A 20,274-nucleotide genomic window follows, 5' to 3' on the forward strand; every position below is an offset into this window, starting at 1 on the left:
CAACAACGTATCCAACATTGACATAAAGTCGAAAGTTCCCTCACTATTTCTTGCAGCCTTTCTTAAATAATGGCACCACATTAGCCAATCTTCAGTCTTCTGGCACCTCACCCGTTGCTGTCGATGATGCAAACATGTCTGCAAGGGGCCCATCAATCCCTTCTCTAGCTTGCCTCAAATGATGATGAGGGGGTTCTTGCCTATCACCGAGACAGCCCTCTATTGCTGTTTGGAGAAAGGATGGGTGACAGAGGAGAATCTCCAGATCAAGGAAACCAGAACTGATATCCTGCCTACCCACAGCCACTGGCCAATCATTGGTTGGCAGCCATTCATTGCTCAGTGGCACCATCCCAGTGGCTGCTACTGGTACTACACCAGTAAGAGACTCAAGGTCACTGAGGGACACAGGTATGGGTGAGCAATGACAGGATGTGACTGGGGGCAAGGGTGGAACTTGGATTTCAGTGAGAACTGCTCACCACCACCCCACCCCCACCCCATTCTAATGCCAGGACTGTCACCTGGGCACTGACTGGCTTTGAATGAGGAAGCATCTTCCAGAGCTAGCAAGCAAATCAACATGTTATATTTCTTGGGCTCCCTGCATAGTAAGTCCTACACCTAAGTGGACATGAATTGTCCACCTAATGGCATCAATTGGCAGTGGGACAGGTAGTCCATTTAAGAGCATTGCTTGGTGTGGAACTAATTAGGGTTGGGATTGAAAGTTAGCACATTTCCCACCTGCCACCCCCTCTACCTGTCAAAATGTTCCCACTACCAAGCGTCCTTCCATAAAGGCATTAAATTTCTTTCAATCACCTGTCACTGATGCTGATTCACTCTTTCAGAATTTCAATCTTCTCATTTTCTCTTGGTTTACAGGATGATCACTTCCATTTTTTTATGGTTTCCATTTCTCTGCCAGCTACTTTCTTTGCCTGTGCTTCACGGATACGAACACTTTCTGGTGTCTTGTATTCCTTCACATCACAGTGAATATGAGGAAGTTACATGAACTTGGAGAACGTCAAAATTGGTGCATATCATGTTCTTAACCTACCATTCCTTTCCTGCTGATTTGCCAAATGGCAAGCTAAAGTAAGAGCTCTGACAATGATTGTCACTCACTTCCCTCCATTTTCTCCCAGTTATGGATGTTGCTTCTGCTACCTCCCAGCTTAGGTCAGCTATTACGGCAAGTTTGAGAATGGAATCTAGCATCTCCATGGTCTACCTTGCTCCAAAACTAACTGAATAAAACTGCTATGCTAATGGTGGAATGCTCTCAACTCTGATGTCCAGCATTACAGTGCAACACCCTTTCCAAACTTAATAAAGTATTTTAAAATCATTAAGAACAAAACATATCTAAAATGCACTTCAGGGCAATTGACATGTGATAGAATAAACACAAAGGGCTTTACTAACGTATCCCTTTCTCAATATGTCTGTCTCTCTCTTTCCCTGTCTCCCTTACTGATTTTGACCACTTCCTGATGTGACCCTTTATACATGGTTTACAGGGTCTCTGGACCAGGGATTTTAAAGAGCTGTGTTTCACTAATCTAGCCTAGTTCACATTGAGTCCTTGAACATGACGAGAATGCAGCATTTTCTTTTCTGTAATCCCACAAGCCCTGAAGACCACAGTAACACCTGCTATTTGATCGAGAATTATTAGGTTTGACTTGTATTTAACTGGCTCAGTGCAAGAATTCAACCTTCATTTTAAATGAAAATTCTGCAAAAGAAAGCAGTTAGAACTTTACAATTCAGTAACAGTTTTAACCATTGTGCCTTTCTTTACATAAGTAATATTTCACCCTCCTCCATCTCCTGCAGTCTAACTTCCCAACTTATGCTAATAAACAACTAGCATGAAATATTTGAAAACTGATCTTTGTGATAATATTTATTGTGTACTATTATTTGATTATTTGCGAACTTGGATTCTAAAGTCAAGGAAAATGAGTTTTTGGTTTCTACTTCTGCGAAGGTCACTTTTTATTTAAGAGTCTGAAACTTTTTGAGCAGTAGTCAAACAGCATTTGTAAGAAATCCTGTGACTTATACCAACTGACTAGACAAGCTACTTGCTGAGTTAATTGCTGAAGTGTTTGCTACGTTGAACTTTCACAACCCAAGGGAAGAAAAGTCAGAAACCAGAAGTACATTCAGTTCAGAAGAAAGGATTCATAAAAGCATACATATTGGTTAGCAGTGTCAAAAATTTCAAAATAATTGGAAAAAAAATCTCATTTGTGTTTTATTAGGGGTCAAGGAGAAAAATCAATGCGTTAGCCTGTGCCAGTCTCATAGAATAATGGAGAGAATCACATGTGATAAATGCACAGATAATTGTCAAAAGGAAACACTTGCAACCTCATCAGTTGAGTAAGAATTTTTTAAAAATATAGATAGGAAATACTTCATTGGGATTGAGTGGCTGTAAAGGATATTGCTAGGAAAAGGGGTTTATTCTTTTGTTTTGCTATTTATGATCAGGTCATTCCAAATTTTCTCACATGTATGTATAGCTTTACTTGTTTCCTATTATTTTGTTGAATAAATATGTGATTTTTTTGTGAAATGTAGATAGACAGCCTTTTATAAATATGTTATAAGAGTGACTAGAATGGTCACTAAATTACAAAAATAAAAGTTGTTTCGTTAAGCCTTGTTTCAGTCTGGAATATGACTTGTCCACTATTATCAATGGCTTGAATTATTACAAAGTGGCAGAATTGAAATTCATTGAATTTTGGATGGGGGTTGGTGAAGAAATCTGTAAACATTTAAAGAAATACTTAACAGTACTGGAAATAAAAGAAAAATGGAAGAGTTGCTGTGAAGTGTACTACAGGGGTCAAAGTTTCAAAATGGATCATCCTAGTGCTAAGGCTTTTCTGGGAGTAGAAAATATAACACGGAGTGACCTGAAATCTTTGTCTAAGCCCACCTACTTGGCTAGATAGAATCTCAGTTTTCCTTCCAAAAGATCATAACTCTGTCATAGAATAGAATCCCCACAGTGTGGAAATAAATTATTCAGCCCATTAAACCCACACTGACCCTCCGAAGAGTATCCCACCCAGACCCATTGCCTCTACCCTATCCTTGCATTTTCCAAGACTAATCCATCTAGCTTGCACATCCCTGGACAATTTAACACAGCCAATTCATTTAATCAGCAGATCCTTGGACTGTGGGAGGAAACTGGAGCAAACCCAGAGAGAATGTGCAAAATCCACAAGGACAGTTGTCGAAGGCTGGAATCGAACTCAGGTCCCTGGTGCGCTAAGGGAGCAGTGCTAGCCAGTGAGCCACCATGCTAGCCTCAGTAAACCAGAGCCTGGTCATTTAGTGAAGCCAATAAGTTTCAAAAGCTTATAGATTGTTAGGATGCACAGTTTCCCATTTCATTCAATTGTCTGATCCAACAACATTCAGGATTTTTAAAATATAACACGATTAATGTTTGACATTGCAATCTGTAATTTTCTCACCATACAAAATATGGCTCACAAATTGTTAGAGTTGTAGATTTTTTTGTCTCTTGTGCATTAATCATGGTTGCCTTTGTCTTGTTTGGTGGATGTTTCATCACTCTTATCATTTAGCTGCACCTTTGTCTAATTCCTTTCGATTGAGATCTATGGGGCTTGATGAACCTTTTGACTCTGCCTTTGTCAGAGTGTGATCAGATATCTATGTTCTGTTTTGATGTTTCGATTTGCCAAGGCTTTCTTCTGCAGTATCTTTGATTGTCGTAATGAACAGTGGAATGAATCAACTGTTTTCACTAACTGGATAAATTTCATGTGCTAGCCTTGCTTCTGTCAATTTTTCTCATCAGCGGGTTGCTTTAGCCTTCATTTCACGTAGTTTTAGTTTTATTACATTGAATATACAGCACAGGAGCAGGACAGTCTCATTTAATCTGTTGGTGGGATGTCAGTGTTTCTGACTAAATCAGCATTTATTGTCCATTACTAATTGCCCTGGAGACGAACTGCCGTTCTGAATTGTTGCAATCTCTGGAGAGTTGGGGCACCCACAGTGCAGTTAAAAAGACAATTCCAGTATTTAATTCAGCAGCACCGAAGGAATGACAAAATGTAAGTCAGGGTGTGTACTTTGATGGGGAATTTACTGGTGGTGGTGATCCCCTTTCTCCTTTCTTTCATGTATATTGTCATTTCATATGACTGAGTACCGGGCTAGGCCACTTCAGAGGGGCATTTAAGAGTCAAACATGTTGCTGTGGGCCTGGAGTCACATGTAGACCAAGCCAGATAAGGATGGCAGATTTTCTTCAATAAGGGACGTTAGTGAACTAGATGGATTTTTAACAGTAATTGACTGTGATTACACAGTTGCCATTATACTAGTTTTTAATTCCAGATTTTTTTAATTGATATCAAATCTTTCCATCTGTCTTGGTGGGATTAAAACAATGTTTGGAACCTTACCTTAGACTCAAGATTTACTAGTGCAGTAACATTTTTGCCAAAACAACGCCGTTTCTCAATTGTGTCCACAGATAGTGCTAAGCAATAATTTCTGGAGTAAGATCTGAGCCATGATCGCTAAATTTATGTTATTAGCTGCTTAGGGACCAATATTTTTTTTTAGATTAGATTACTTACAGTGTGGAAACAGGCCCTTCGGCCCAACAAGTCCACACCGACCCGCTGAAGCGAAACCCACCCATACCCCTACATTTACCCCTAACCTAACACTACAGGCAATTTAGCACGGCCAATTCACCTGACCCGCACATCTTTGGACTGTGGGAGGAAACCGGAGCACCCGGAAGAAACCCATGCAGACACAGGGAGAATGTGCAAACTCCACACAGTCAGTCGCCTGAGTCGGGAATTGAACCCGGGTCTCAGGCGCTGTGAGGCAGCAGTGCTATCCACTGTGCCACTGTGCCGCCCACTGTTTATAATAGGTAATGTTTGAGTTCCGGAGTACTTACTAAGGAAATGAAGTCACAAGATTTCACAGTTTTAAATAAACAAATTAATTTTTATGATAAAAAGTAAAGTGAAACACTCTACAATATAAATGAAACTTTTACACTTATACTCCAACATTAAGTTACGAATAAGAGTCACCGGACTCGAAACATTACCTCTGCTTTCTCTCCACAGATCCTGCTAGACCTGTTGAGTTTCTCCAGCAATGTCTGTTTTCACCTCACGAATCCTCTGTCTGCTTTACAATTATTTACCTTTGAAGATCTAAATTCAGAATTCCCCCAAAGTCCCCTCCAACTCTGACTCTCATTCTTTGGTAATTCAATCTCTTTTGCCAAGACAGAGTTCTCTGGGATTCATGAGACTGGCCAGTATATCTAATTACTGATACAATAAGAGCTTTTATTAGATAGATAGTTTACTGAACTTTAGGTGAATGCATTAAACTCCAAACATTCTCAGTTACATTAAGAAAATACCTTTTGTGGGCATCTTTCATTCCACTCTCAGCAGCAATGAACTGATGACGACTACCAAGGCTTCCTTTTAGACCTGAACTGGAAATTCTCCAGAGTTCTAACTATCTAGAGGCTGCTAACAGCATTAATTTTTCTGTTTCACCACTTCCCCAGTTCCAAATTGCAAACAATTACAACCAACAAACACACAAATACATCAAAACAAGAAATCCTTCTTAGACCACACTCATCTTCGTGATGATATAGCTTGCTCTAAACCATCCTTAACTGCCTTTTAGGTTAAGTAGGCATGATTTATGATTTCTTCTTTGATCTGACAAAATAAATGATTTCTTTGCGGGCTTTGAGTTCACTGAATGTTTTTAACTATATTTTTTCTCATAGAATCCCGATAGCACAGAACAGGCCCTTTGGCCCACGATGTTGTGCCCAGGTTTGATCCTAATGTGAAATATAATAACTTAACCTATGCACCCCTCAACTCACTGCTCTCCATGTGCATGCCCAGCAGTCGCTTAAATGTCCCTAATGACTCTGCTTCCACCACCACCACTGGCAATGCACTCCATGCGTTCACAACTCTGCATAAAGAAACTACGTCTGATGTCTCCTCTATACCTTTCCTCTAACATTTTAAAAGTATGACCCCTCGTACCCGTCAATCCTGCCCTGGGGAAGCATCTCTGGCTATTGACTCTATCTATTCCTCTCCTTATTTTGTTGTGCCTCGATCAGGTCTCCCCTCTTCCTCCTTCTCTCCAGACAAATGCGCCTCACCCATACATCCCTGAACACTGTGGGCAATTGAGCATCCCCAATTCACCTAACCTGCACATCTTTGGACTCTGGAAGGAAACCAGAGCACCCAGAGGAAACCCACACAGACACATGGAGAATGTACAAACTCCACACAGATAGTCAGTCACCCGAGGCTGGAATCGAACCCAGGTCCCTGGTGCTGGGAGGCAGCACTGAGCCCCTATGTCACCCCAAATTTAGCTCTAACTCCTTCCTGTTGCTTCTATTCCCACCGTTCTAACTTAAAACAATATGTTCTTAAATTTTAAGTCCACTGTTTGCGACATGCTTCACTTACTTTTGTACCAGTTGCTACTGCTAAACTTTAATTCTTAAAAAACCTGTATCCTCAAACATGAACTAGATATTGACAACTTCTGATATTCTCACTTGTTTATGATAATGATTCTCCACACCAGTTTGTAACGTAGAATGAAATTACTGCATGTATCAAACCCATCTTCAAATGAGATGATTAATGGCTTGCCATGTAAAGTTTGCTCTGAACAGAGCAATTGTTACCATAAAAAAGTTCCTTGGAAGAAAGGACAAGCCGTACCATTTCAGGTGGCATCTTTTCCTATTATCAGGAAGAATATCTGAAGCAGATGTGAGAGGTCATTATATCTCATGTAGATTGGACATACAAACAGGACTGTACAGCTGATTGGTCATGTTTCTATGTAATAGGTCAGAAATTGTTAACATACTTGCTGCTGATCATTGAGTGAAGAATTAATGAACAATAAGGTGTTTCTTGTGTAAGGGAAGGCAGTATCACACTAGGAAGGCCACAGTTTGTGAAACATTGTGATGTTGGTTTCTCATCTTGCCCATTTCATCAAGTGACAACTCAAGGAACACTTTGTCACCCTGGCTGCATGGTCAACCAATTGCAGTGATATCCACAGGCCATGAATTAACTTTTTTTAATCTCCAGAAGTGCTCTTATACACAACTGAATGGCTCTTTCCATACCACAAATCACTTGTGATACTTATGACCTGTTATCCATTATCATTAAATCACCCACCTTTTCTATGCATCAATTTACATGCAATGCTCAGAAAGGGCGATGCAAACCACTAAAGGTGTAGGAGAGATAGGTACAGACAGAGGAGCTCACTCAAAATGAAGTCAGGAAGGGAGGTAAGGCAGTCCATACCCTTTCTCTAAAAGCATCAAGAGTGTTTGTGGACACTGCATGCATGCCGTGAATTAATACTTTTATAAAAGCAATCTCTTTCTCCTGTTCCAGTTAATTCCTCAGATGACAGGCAAAACAAACAATTGAAATTTGTTGAAATCTATCGCTTTCTTATAAAGAATTCATTTAAGGTTACAATTAACCATTTTAGAGCAAATTTTACATGGTGTAACAGTAAAATCATCTTGCTCGACGTTCTTACAATGAAAACCTTCAAACAATGTTTCAGTCCTTAATTAGCGTTGACCATCAGTGTAATTTAATCAATTGATTATGAAAGGAGAAGTACAAAACTAGGCAGTAATTTATCAACTGCCCATTTAATGTACCGTATGATATTATTTTCCAAAATGAATGAAGGGTAAAATGTATAACTTGTTATACTATCACCAACATTGAGCTTTTACTCAAAATGCACATAATTTGGTGTCACTTCTCAGACACAAATTTTCTATTTAGTTAGACTATATGTTAAAATCTCAAGAATAGTTCCCTTTACTAATTGCAGTCATTTCCCCAATCACCGAAATGGTAAAAGCTGCCCTGTGGTAACATTCTGTGCTTGAGAATTATTCATTTCATTTGATAAACTCAAAGTAGCTGGATATGAGAATCAACGATAAGGAAGACAGCTTTGAACTCTGTCACCTAAACATTCACTTAAATGAACATAGAATGGAACAGTTGAAGCAAGTTCGATGGGTTGAATGACACTTTCTTGCTCAGTTTTTATAATGCATTTTTGTTGCAAAATTTGACAATGTGTAGTTCATTTTTTTGCCATACAAAGTCTGCAATAAAAATATTAATATTAGCTCACAATAACTTTGCTCACACATGAAGTGGATATCAGCGTCTTTGTCATCATTTTTCGTTACTGTGGTAAGGATTCGCACTTAATCAATCTTAAGTTAAATGCTGAATTCAGTACTAACTGAAAAAGATATTAAATAAAAACCAAAAGAACTGGGGATGCTGTAAATCAAAAACAAAAGCAGAAATTGCTGGAAAAGCTCAGCAGGTCTGGCAGCAGCTGTGAAGGGAAATCAGAGTTAACATTTCAGGTCCAGTGACCTGCTAAGCTTTTCCAGCAACTTCTGAAAAAAGACATCAGCCAGTAAGTTGAAAACTGTAATAATAAGCATGTGAGAAAAGTATCAAGGCCAAAGCTGTATTAATTTGGCCTTTGAAACTTTGGATTCTTCCAAATATTAAGGTTTTCAATGTTACTTTCCATTAGGAAGTCAGCGTTTCTTTCTAATCTTATATAGTATCTTAGATGGTAGCGCAGTTGCAAAAACAAAGAATCTTCTTCCATCAATTAAAACTCATAGACCATTTTGGCTGAGCTACTTGATAATCCAGATCTTTTTCAAATATCAGAAAATATCTTTCTGACACCCTGTGCAGTTCAGGCTAAAGAACAACAAAGTCAAACTCATTGAAGGTAAAATTGTACAGAAGCAATAGTATGTGGTACTGCTTCAGGTGTACATTTTCTATAGGAGCAACTGGATACCAGAAATTTATTACATTGAAGTTAAAAAAAATGAAACCAAGCTCTCTAAATGTAGAACACAATGAGAAAGATTTTTGAAGATAAAAAGGTTCTAGGTATATTCCCTCAAAAGGGAAGTGGGGGAAGCAAATCTTGAGCTCTCTGGATGAAAAAGGAGATAAAAATTAAATTAAAAAAGAAAAAAAATGTACTTATGAAAGGTGTCAGGTAGAAAATACTATTGAGAACCAAGATCCCAACAGGGGTTTTAGAGGGAAAGTGAAAAAACATATTAGGGAAGCAAAGATGGCTTATAAGAAAATCATAGAATCCCTATAGTGTGGAAACAGGCCATTTGGCCCAACAAGTCCACACTGACCCTCCAAAGGGTAACCCACCCAGACTCATTTCCCTACCCTATTACTTGACATTTATCCCTGTCTAATGCACTTAACCTATACCGAATACTATATGTAATTTAGCATGGCCAATCCACATGACCTGCATATCTTTAGACTGTGGGAGGAAACCAGAGCACCCTGAGGAAACTTACACAGACACGGGGAGAATGTGCAAACTCCACACAGACAGTTGCCTGAGACTGGAATCGAACCCGGGTCCCTGGCACTGTGAGTCACCTGCCACCCTATATATAGGAGAATAATAAGAGAAAATGAGGACAGCAAAGGCTGGGGATCAGAGTCGAAAAGTATGGTGCTAGCAAAGCACAGCAGGTCAGGCAGCATCCGAGGAGCAGGAGAATTGACATTTCGGGCCTGATGAAAGGCTTATGCCCGAAACATCGATTCTCCAGCTCCTCAGATGCTGCCAGGTCTGCAGTGCTTTTCCAGGGAAACACTTTTTGATTGTGAGAAAATATTGGTAACGTAACAGATATAATGAAAACTTTGATAGGCACATCGATAGTGTAGGTGGAGGGGAAAAGGAAAAGTATGGCCAATAAGGGACAAGAGTGGTATTCTACACTTGGAGGGAAGAGGCATGACTAAGGAGTTAAATGAACACCTTGAGGGGATTGGGTGATACGTCTGGAGGTGCATTTTGTCTGCTTCAAGTGGTCTAGAAGAGCAGGGAAGGCTCCAGGAGAGTGTGGGCAGAGGGGAGCTGCATCATTCTGTGCTCTGCACAACTGGGGTGGACGATGAGGCAATCACATAGATGCAGGGAAGAAGAGCAGTCTTCTGGGGAGGAGGAAGTTCTTGCTGTGTTAGACAAAGCTCTGCTGCATTGGTTGCTTCAAGCCTAACAGAACTGGATTCACACTGAATTCCAGTTGTTGGGAAGTGAGTACAGAAGACAACCCTGGATTATTAAACATCTAAATGTTTTGTTTGTATTCACTTTTGCTGCCTGCAAATATAGGCTCGTGTTTGTAATTGTCTGATATGGGTAATGTTCACCGACCAGACAATAACAAGCTATGGATCTCCCTAGGCCATTGGAGGACAGAATGGTGGCAACTTAGAGATGGTGTTTAAAAGGGATATAGCTCAGGACAGGTAAAATGGGTGGCCTGCTGATTAAATAGCAATAAATGTGAGAGAGGGAGTATGTGCAGGGGCTGTCAGCAATGTGGCTTTGGGCTTACAATGGTCAGTGTGTGGTCAGTGAATGGCTTGTCCAGTTACACAGTGGTGCAGGCACAGGGGACGCCAATTTTCCAGTGGTTATCTGCTGCATGGCGAGTTGCTTAGGGAATGGTGCCGGGGACATGGGGGAAAGAATCAAATGCAAGGGATTGGATAGTCAGTTAATGAAATGGCTCTGATAAGAAATGCTGAGGAACCTTGTGTAGCCTCACTGCAAGATTACCTCCAAAAAACTCAAAGCTGTTCGCAATTAGCCAAACAATCCATAAGGGGAAGCCCCCTTTTTTAAAAAAAAACTCATTGACAAACATGAGAATATTCTAAATTTAAGGCTGGGGTTTAGTGGAGATGGATGCCTTCAGAGAAAATTAATTCCCACAGCTTCCTCCATCACAAAAACATGCCAGGTCATGCACCAATTAAGGTGATAACCAATCAGGATCCTCACACTGAAGTCCCAGTCCACATGAGGCTGCCAGCCATTCAGAAGCCAGCAACATCTGGATCGTGGAGTCTTGGTTATGAAGCCGCAGAGTTTAAATGGAGAGCAGGTGAGTGGGTTTTTTTAAGGGGAGTTTAGGGTGAGAGTTAAAGGGCTAAGGGGGTCAGAGAGTCAGTGGTAAAGTTTTAACAGCCACCTCACTGCCCCCCCACCCCTTCCTATCATTGCCCCACACTGGAGAAGAAGAAGCGAAAAGTGTGACGCTGGAAAAGCACAGCAGATCAGGCAGCATCTGAGGAGCAGGAGAATTGAAGTTCTGGGCATAAGCCCTTCATCAGGAATGGAGAGGAAGAGGGCCAACCCACAACCAAGTCCATCTCTCATCAGACATGTATTCAAACCTGTGGCAAGTTGCTCTTAAGATATCTATTAATTGAACAATTAAAGGCTTTAATTTTAAAAAAGCGGCAGATGCTGAAAATCTGAAACAAAAACAGAATGTGCTAGAGAAACTCAGCAGGTCTGGCAGCATCTGTAGAGACAGTTAACATTTCCAGTGCAATGACTCTTGCAGGTGAAGGAATAGCTGAACTTAATGAAATCATTAAGTCGACAGAGGCTGCCAGACCTACTGAGTTTCTCCAGCATTTTCTCTTTTTGTTACTTAGTGGCATTAACTGGTGGCGGGTTAAGAAGGTCACCATTGCATCTTTCTGTCCAATACATAATTATTGAGGTGCAAGAAGTGGTGAAGTATCCTTCCAGTATTAACTCACTGAATTGCTTGCCCTTGTTGGCACCTCAAAGGAGGGAACAGTTGCACCTGAAGTGACTGTCATCTGTTATGCCACCTTGAATGTGTTGATGGTTTTGACTTTATTTAAGTGAGATTTGTGACCACCACGACCTCCAGAAGGTAGAAAGACAATATGGTGATGAAATCAAGGAATGGTTCAGATTTCTCATTGGATCTTTGGCCATGGTGTGCCAAATCATTGGCAAAGTGCAAAATAAAGTTATGACAAATACCTGGATCAGCATCCAATTCCTAACGACACACGTTTTATTGAAAACACAAAGGAGCTTGAGTACACATTGTAGCAAATTTTATTTTTAAAGTTTGATGATATGGAGGCTAAACCCTGTGCACCGTGTAAGATCTGATTGCTGCAGCATATTAGATGCTCCTTAAAATCCCCTTGATAATTGACTTGAGTGTACAAGCCCTGATTCAAACCATTTGTCTGAGGTAATTAAACCATTAGAAGGACACATGGTGCCAGAATGGGAACCCATATGCGGAATTAATAAACAGCACTTGAAGGCAGATTACTTGCCCATGTTTGATTAATAATTGAACAAATTTATAGATTCTTTCTAAACATGCCTTTGCAGATTTTAAACTTCGAGAAAATGTGACAACAGCCTCATATTGCTAATTAACCACGCAGCTGATACTTTAATTTGATTATAACTATATAATTGTAATAGGATTATTTATTTTTGTAATTTAGAGACACTGAAAGGAATTATGTGAAGAGCACCTATTCATTACCTTTCCATAATTTATTGTATAACCTGGAGCCTAACAGCTTCATCATGTGAGGAATAAGAGCCTGTCACAATTAGATAAACAAATAAATTAATGACTTTGCCATGCAGAAATCCATGGCTGGTGCTCATCATTTCTCCATTATTTAATTTGTGGTGTAGACAATTTTCTATTTTGATTAGCGAGGCAGTTTTCTATTAACTATAAGTTCATGATAAGCTCAGGCTTTGAAATTATCTACTGACACGAGGTCTTCCTGTAATGATCTACTAATTGGGTTGGCAGAGACTTCCATCACAGAGACTTCCATCGTTTCACAGGTGGTCACAGACAAATCGAATCCCCTGCTTTTCGAAGTGTCGGAGAGGAAGAAATTGTGTTCCACTTAAAGACTGCTCCACGTTGTCAAAAAGATTTCCAGTGGTTGGCCAGAGAGATGAAGCAACAGTATTCAGCATTAACCTATTTTCCTTTTCACTTCTCCTCCTGATGTCTATTGGAAGGCCAGTGGGATGAGAGGGAAAGAAATCCCAGTTGACATACCAAAGTCTGTAAAGCAGAGTATCACCAAAAGTAAAAATTACAACAGGAGAGAGACAAAAATTGAACTGTTGCTCAGCTTGAGTCTTAACAAATCATGATAGGAGTGGAATGATTAACAATATTGAAGTTAATATTCTGACAATATTTAAAAGGCTGATCTAGATAGATTCTAGATAGATACATACCAAGGAGATAGAAGATTATCGGGGTATGTAAAAATGTACGGTTGAGGTTAAAATCGGATCAACTAAGATTGTATTGAATGGCAGAGCAGGCTTGAAGGGCTGAACGGCCTGGTCTTGTTTGTACAATCCTGTTTTTGAGTTAATTAAAAAGATTACATTGACAATTGGTGTGTGCCAATTGGAACAAGGTTCGATATAGTACAAAAGAATGGGGCAGAGATTTACAAAGATGCTCAGAGCTCTCAAGAATTTTAGCTGTGAGGATTGATTGGATTGATTGACATTTCCTTTCAATCAGATTAGAGTGTGGGTAGAGGTGAGATTTATTCAGATTTATTGGGCATAGATAGAGTGACAGAAAGGAGCCATTTTCTTAACAGGAGAAGTCAGTAACCAGGGAGCATAGATTTAAAATGATCAGCAGAGTTAGGGAGGAACCAATATTTTCACCCAACTTTTAGCTTTTTTCTTTATTTCTCTACTTTTGTACCGAATCTATTTTAGTACCTAAGATGTGTACCGACTTATACCCAAGATGGTGCCCTGTTTGGTGACATTGTACACTTCTCACTGTACTTTTGTACTTTGCACGTGACAGTAAACCTAGTTCTATTTCTAATTCATACAGTATAGAGTCATAGAGATGTACAGCATGGAAGCAGACCCTTCGGTCCAACCCGGCCATGCCGACCAGATATCCCAACCCAATCTAGTCCCACCTGCCAGCACCCGGCCCATATCCCTCCAAACCCTTCCTATTCATATACCCATCCAAATGCCCCTTAAATGTTGCAATTGTACCAGCCTCCACCACATCCTCTGGCAGCTCATTCCATACATGTACCACCCTCTACGTGAAAACATTGCCCCTTAGGTCTCTTTTATATCTTTCCTCTCTCACCCTAAACCTATGCCCTCTAGTTCTGGACTCCCCAACCCCAGGTAAAGATTTTTTCTATTTATCCTATCTATTTCCCTCATAATTTTGTAAACCTCTATAAGGTCACCCCTCAGCCTCTGACGCTCCAGGGAAAACAACCCCAGCCTGTTCAGCCTCTCCCTGTAGCTCAGATTCTCCAACCCTGGCAACATCCTTGTAAATCTTTTCTGAACCCTTTCAAGTTTCACAATATCTTTCTGATAGGAAGGAGACCAGAATTTCACACAATATTCCAACAGTGGCCTAACCAAAGTCCTGTACAGCTGCAACATGACCTCCCAACTCCTGTACTCAATACTCTGACCAATAAAGGAAAGCATACCAAACGCCGCCTTCACTATCCTATCTACCTGCAACTCCACTTTCAAGGAGCTATGAACCTGCACTCCAAGGTCTCTTTGTTCAGCAACACTCCTTTGGACCTTACCATTAAGTGTATAAGTCCTGCTAAGATTTGCTTTCCAAAATGTAGCACCTCACATTTATCTGAATTAAACTCCATCTGCCACTTCTCAGCCCATTGGCCTATCTGGTCCAGATCCTGTTGTAAACTGAGGTAACCCTCTTTGCTGTCCACTCCACCTCCAATTTTGATGTCATCTGCAAACTTACTAACTGTACCTCTTATGCTCACATCCAAATCATTTATGTAAATGACGAAAAGTAGAAGACCCAGCACTGATCCTTGTGGCACTCCACTGGTCACAGGCATCCAGTCTGAAAAACAGCCATCCACCACCACCCTCTGTCTTCTACCTTTGAGCCAGTTCTGTATCCAAATGGCTAATTCTCCCTGTATTCCATGAGGTCTTGCTAATCAGTCTCCCATGGGAAACCTTGTTGAACGCCTTACTGAAGTCCATATAGATCATATCTACTGCTGTGCCCTCATCAATCTTCTTGTTACTACTTCAAAAAACTCAATCAAGTTTGTGAGACATGATTTCCCACGCACAAAGCCATGTTGACTATCCCGAATCAGTCCTTGCCTTTCCAAATACATGTACATCCTGTCCCTCAGGATTCCCTCCAACAATCCAAAGGATCATTGGGATCAGGAACTTACTGCACAGGTAATCTGTGCAGGAGCACTGGTGACATTTAAAAAGATTTCTTTGTTTTTAAAGTGATGTGATGGTCAGGCCTATGGATGAAGGGTTGAAGTGTGAGATTCAGCTGGATAACATGCAAGAAACAAGAAGTAGAAGCAAGAATAGACCATTGAGCTTGTTCCACTATTCAGCATAATCATGGCTAATCTGGGGCTTCAACTCCACCTTCGCACCCACCCCTTATATCCATTGATTCCTAGTAAGACCAAAATTCTCTGTATCCGGTCCTTGGGTACATTTCACAATACAAACGCACTTAGCCGTTATTCACAACATTTACAGTGAAGAAATTTCTCCTGACTCAATCCAAAATGATCAGCCTCTAATCCTGAGCTTGTCTCCCCATGGTTTAGATTGCCCGATTAATGAAAACACTATCTCAGCCCTTCAAGCCCTTCAGAGTTTTGTGTGTTTCATTGGTATCTGCTCTCATTTTTCTAAGCCCCAGAGAGTATATACTGGCAGAGAATCAATAGACCAACTAGTCTTCTGCTACATTCTAAACTTTATGGATTTAATGGGAAGTGGACGTCAAGTGAGAGTTTGGGAATAGCAAACAGAGGTTTCTGAAATTAATCTCAGTAGAGTAACATGAAGCAAGAAAGGATGTGATAGAGACACTTATGATGTGAGCTTCACAATCTTTGGGAGACAGTAGAACAGTGGTAATATCACCAGAGTAATCTGAGGCCCAGGTTAATATTCTAGGTACTTAGATTACTTACAGTGTGGAAACAGGCCCTTTGGCCCAACAAATCCACACCGACCCTCCAAAGAGCAACTCACCCAAACCCATTCCCCTACACCTAACACTACGGGCAATTTAGCGTGCCCAATTCACCTAACCTGCACATATTTGGATTGTGGGAGGAAACCGGAGCAAACCCGCACAGACACGGGGAGAAAGTACAAATTCCACACAGACAGTTGCCTGAGGCAGGAATTGAACCCAGGTCTCCGGCACTGTGAGGCAGCAGTGCTAACCATTGTGCCATCATGCCGCCCGAATTTCGTGGTTTCAATGGTGCAATTTGAATTAAAAGTGAGACAAACAGTGGCCATGTGTTGATTGCTGTAAAAAACCATTTTATTCACTGAGGGCATTTAGTGAAAGGAATCTGCCAATTCTTACCTACTACTTCATCCACATGGCAAAGGGAACAGGTCTTGCAGAAGAGTTACACACAAAACGTTGACTTCTCCACCTCCTGATGCTGCCTGGCTTGCTGTGTTCTTCCAGCCTCCTGCTTATCTACCTTGGATTCCAACATCAACAGTTTGTTTGCTCTAATCTTCACCTTGCCTGGCTGTACGTGACTCCAATTCAAAACAATACAGTTGACTCTTATCTACCTTTGTAAAAGGCAAGCCACTCAGTTCAAAGGTAATTAGGGATGGGCAAGCAAACTCCAAATCCCATGAACAAATGTATAAAATGTGCTGAATTTGCATAGAGTGGCTACAGTGTTCAAGCCACATCAGACTCCAAAGTAAGGTTTCCGCATCTCTGATGGCTCTTCATTCTGGTGTTTGCTTCGATACACATTCTGGACTCCAACCCATTACACAATAAATCTAAGTGAAGCTGACTTGTGGCATTTATTGGGAAAATGCACCCAAAGCGAACTTGGAAATTAAATTTGCTCCTTTGTGCAATTTCTACTCAGAGATACACTACATCAATGAGTGGCACAATGCCTTACTGTCCCAGAAATACTAACTGCTGGAACTCTCCAACACTGCCTTCCCATTGCAACATTGCTGAAATCTGATAATCTACTAAAGACAGCTCTCCCATGAGGCAGTATATCAGAATGCCAATGTATTTTACACCCCAGTGATGCCTTTGATGTTTCGTAATGGGGAACAGACTTGTCTTCTCTGAATGATAAGCTAAGTGACCATTTGTTTGCATTCTGCACAGTGAAACGTGTTTCCTTGCTGAATGATATGAGTTCAGTCGAAGAAAACTCTTCTATTTGTGGCTGCTGCCAAATTAGGTTTTAGCCATGAAATGCTGTCTGCAAAGTGGACATGGTTCTTTGATGTTCTGGCTGTTGATCGCAATGTTCACCACAATTTTTTTTAAAATGTTCACTTCAAGCACTGCATGAAAGAAAGTGAGTCATTTCCATTTTGTACAGTTACAGTGAGAGATGTTAGACTGAATCAAATTAAGAAGATTTAGCCTAAGTGTCATGAACCATTAAAGCAGGATTAAACCATTTGGCCCCTCAATCCTGGCCCATAATTTAATGTGACTATAGCTGATGTTTACCTAAGGCTGACTTTAACACTCCTGTTTCATATCGCTGAACACTTTTAGCTAGATATTTCAAGTTGCAAATTTTTTTTTTGGTTAATTGTCCTTGAGAGCTAGGCTAGAATTTATTACCCATCCCTAATAGCCCAGAGGGCAGCTAAGAGTCAATCACATTGCTGCGGGACTGGAGTCACATGTAGGCCAGACCAGGTAGGAATACCAAATTCAAAAACAGCAAAATATCTGGAAAAACTCAGGCAGCACGGGTGGAGAGAAACAGTCGATAAAGTGTGGTGCTGGAAAAGCACAGTAGGTCAGGCAGCCTCGAGGAGCAGGAGAGTCGACATTTCAGGCATAACTCTTCATCAGGACCAAAGAAGGATCCTGGCTGAAACATCAATTCTCCTGCTCATCGGATGCTGCCTGACCTACTGTGCTTTTTCCAGCACTACACTTTATCAACTCTACCTCTCCAACATCTGCAGTCCTTATTGTCTCCTCTGTGGAGAGAAATTAAAGTTACTGCTTTGGGTCGAGAGACCCTTTCTCTGAACTGAGGAAATGTAACCTGCCGCAAAACATTAATTCTGGTTTCTCTCCACAGATGTTGCCAGCTCTGCTGAGCTTTTCCAGCAATCTCTGTTTCAGTTTCTGATTTACAGCATCCACAGTTCTTTCAGTTTTTACTAAAAATATCAGATTTTTTTCCCTAAAGACAGTTAGTGATTCAATGGAGTTTTTAAGACAATCAACATGGTCATCTTTAGAGTCAAGAGTAGAGTGGTGTTGGAAAAGCACAGCAGGTCAGGCAGCATCCAAGGAGCAGGAAAATTGATGTTTCAGGCAAAAACCCTTCATCAGGAATGAGGCTGGGAGCCTTGGGGGTGGAGAGATAAATGGGAAGGGGGTTGGGCTTGGGGGAAGGTAGCTGGGAGCGCAATAGGTGGATGGAGATGAGGGAAAAGGTGATAGGTTGGAGAGGAGGATAGAGCGGGTAGGTGGGAAGGTAGATTGACAGGTGGGACAGGTCATGTGGGCAGTGCTGAGCTGGAAGGTTGGAACTGGGGTAAGGTGGGAAGAGGGGCAATGAGGAAACTGTTGAAGTCCACATTGATGCCCTGGGGTTGAAGGTTCCCAATGAGGAAGATGAGGCGTTCTTCCTCCAGGCGTCGGGTGGTGAGGGAGTGGCGGTGGAGGAGGCCCAGGACCTGCATGTCCTCAGCAGAGTGGGAGGGGAGTTGAAATGTTCGGCTACGGGGTGCTAGGGTTGATTGGTACGGGTGTCATCCTTAGGCCAGCTTTCTAATTTCAGATTTTCTTTTCAAATTGAAAACAAATTTCACCATTTGGTATGGAGGGATCTGAACCTATGAACTTCAGCACATTAACCTGTCTGGTAATACTGCCATGACACCACCGTAATCAATATCCACAAACGTTTTTCAAAATTTTTGAAACACTGCCACTTTCCAATTCTAGAGATTAATTATCTTTGAAGTACTTAATTAAGCTGCCCTGCACAGAGCTAACTGCATGATTTGTTGATTCTAAGTTTACTTTGAGCTACCTGATGCCATTCAGGACTACAAAGAGGAATGAGTCTTGTGAGAAAAGTGGTTTTGGTGTGGAAGGGACAGGCTCCTAATGATAAACTGGTAACACCACCAGAAACTCCATGATCATGACACCAGTGGATTTATCTCAATGACCCAACACCTTCCCCTCCAGCACTTTGCCCAGGGGGAGTTTTCCAGTCAACCAGTGCTCAAAGGTCAAGAGGCAGAGAGTAAAATCACTCCCAAGAAATGGCCAAATCACCCAGTTAAAAACAAACCACACGGACAACGAATCAGGACTATTTGGTTCACTGGTGCACCTATCAGCAGCAAGAGTGAGAAGGAAGATGCCTGTTATTGAGGAACAGCAGAAAAGGTAATTAGCAGTGATGAAGAAAACAGCCAATGCCACGGGAAGGGGACTGACTGTGGGGGAGGCTTGGAGGGGTGGTGGGCGAGAGTATGGAGAAAAGGAGAGAGTCTCCGGGGGTGGGGAGGGGAGTAGAAAGTCTGAGGGTAGGGGGAGACTGGGGAGAATCAGAGACTGGGGGAGTGGCTGCTGGAGGAGACTGGGAAGAGGGGAAGTTTCTGTAGAAGGAAACTGGGGAATAGGGTGTGTCTGTAGGGGGAGACTAAGCGGAGGGAGTGATTGGGGGAGGGGGAACTGGGGGGAGAAGGGGAGACTGGGTGGAGGGGGATTGCCTGCAGGAGGAGACTGGAGGGGAGGGGAAATATCTATAGGGGGAGACTGAGGGGAAGGGGGAATGTCTGCAAAGGGAGACTGGAGGGGAGTAGCAGTGTCAGCAGGGAGAGACTGGGGGTAGGGGGAGTATCTCCAGGAGGAGACAAGGTGGAGAGGGAGTATCTACAGGGGGAGACTAGGGAGGGGGAAGTATCTGCAGGGGAGACTGGGGGGTGAGGGGGGAGTGTCTGCAGGAGGTGACAGGGGTAGGGGGAAGGTCTGTAGGGGGAGACTGAGGGAGGGGGAGTGTCTGCAGTAGGGGACTGGGGGGGTCGGGGGGTATCTGCAATGGGAGTGTCTACAGGGGAAAACTGGGGAAGGAGGAGTGTCTGCAGGGGGAGACTGGGGGGACGGGG

This window comes from Hemiscyllium ocellatum, chromosome 23, assembly GCF_020745735.1.
Source record: "Hemiscyllium ocellatum isolate sHemOce1 chromosome 23, sHemOce1.pat.X.cur, whole genome shotgun sequence".
Lineage (NCBI taxonomy): Eukaryota > Metazoa > Chordata > Chondrichthyes > Orectolobiformes > Hemiscylliidae > Hemiscyllium > Hemiscyllium ocellatum.